A 1,552-nucleotide genomic window follows, 5' to 3' on the forward strand; every position below is an offset into this window, starting at 1 on the left:
TCATCATCAAAAGCCCAGAAGTAAAACCACTTGTGTTTTTACACATATTTTCACACCTGGCTGAATGCCACAGTTTGTTGTGAATCCAGCACATCCTCATCTCACCAAGAGTTCAGTGCTTACTTGTTTGTGCCCTGATCTGCCCCCACAAAGCCCAAGAACTCCCTAAGCCTCTTCCCAATATCCTTGTGGGTCTTCCCTCAGACTAAGCAAACTCGGCACCATCTTTCCCATTTAGCTTGTCCCCCTTTCAGATACAACAATAGCATTTTATTCCAATTATCCCCGGTTTAACCCACTGATGGCCCAACCTGACTTACAAATTATTACGGGAAATAATAGGGAACACAAACATCAAAAAGAGAGGGAGGGGTTGGGTGTTGGTTTTACCTGGGCCATTGCAGTGACCCACTTTCCATCTCAGCTGGCCCTGCTGGAGCAGCACGGTGGAGCAGAGGCAAGCAGGTGAGGAGAGGAGGAGGGGAAAGGAGGGTGTGGAATACAAGGGGAGGCAGAACAAGGATGCCTTGAGCCTCATTGCAAACCTCCAGCCACGTCAAGAAGCTCCTGACACAGGACAAAACCTACTGGACAAGCACAAAGTGAAATCAGCTGTTAATCCAAATGGCAAATACAAAGAATGTGCGTGAAGAGTAAACCATCAGGTGTGTACAGAAAAACAAATGGTAGTTTTAGGTCTTTCTGAAATGCCTCAGTGTTTTTCATTGAGAATATAAGATTTATGATATGCAAGTTAAGAATTAACTCCAAAACAGTCCTTTAAAAGACAGATGGAGAAGGAAGTACAACAAAAAATCAAAGGATGTGGTGAAGGTCAAAGTTCAGAAGAACTGCAGAAGAAATTAAGTTCTCCCATTCAAGGCTAAAACTAACCACAGAGTACAAGATCAGACTGGTTCAAGTAACCACAGGGTAAACAAAATCAGCCTTTGGGTGAGAGGCATAGATAATTCTCTGTCCAGAAATATCTATTTTCTGTATTCATCTTTATGTTGGAGTTTAAAATGCCAGCCTTGTCCCATGAGAGAAGAAACTTTGGTGCTGATCTTGCACATGTTTAGGTGTATGTTTTAAATATTAGCTAATGTTTTTCTTTGAAGTAATACTTGTGATACCTTTTTTTAAATTATAATTTCTAGTCTTTATTCCATGGTTAGCATTCTCTTTAAAGTTCTTTTAAAACTGCTTTGAGGGTTATTGCAGCAGATCCTTCAAACTCCACCAATCCCTATCAGATATGGGTGGGGGAAGAGGAAGGATCAGTATTTTTAGTGTTTCTGCAACAATCCCATCCCTTGATTCTGCAAAAGCAGGCATTTACAAGCACTGTTTTCTCACCCAAACTAGCCCTGTCTTCTGAAGCTCACACTGGAGCAGGAGTGACCATGACAGGCCATTTTCTTGCAAGGCTTAATATCCTCCACAGCAGGCACGAGAGTTTTCTGGAATTTACCTCAGTTGATTTGGTTCCTCTTGAATTTGTGAGCACAAAAATTATCAAAGGAAAGCCCAACTTTTTTTTTTTTTTTTT

The sequence above is a fragment of the Motacilla alba genome, chromosome 1 (genome assembly GCF_015832195.1).
Source record: "Motacilla alba alba isolate MOTALB_02 chromosome 1, Motacilla_alba_V1.0_pri, whole genome shotgun sequence".
NCBI lineage: Eukaryota > Metazoa > Chordata > Aves > Passeriformes > Motacillidae > Motacilla > Motacilla alba.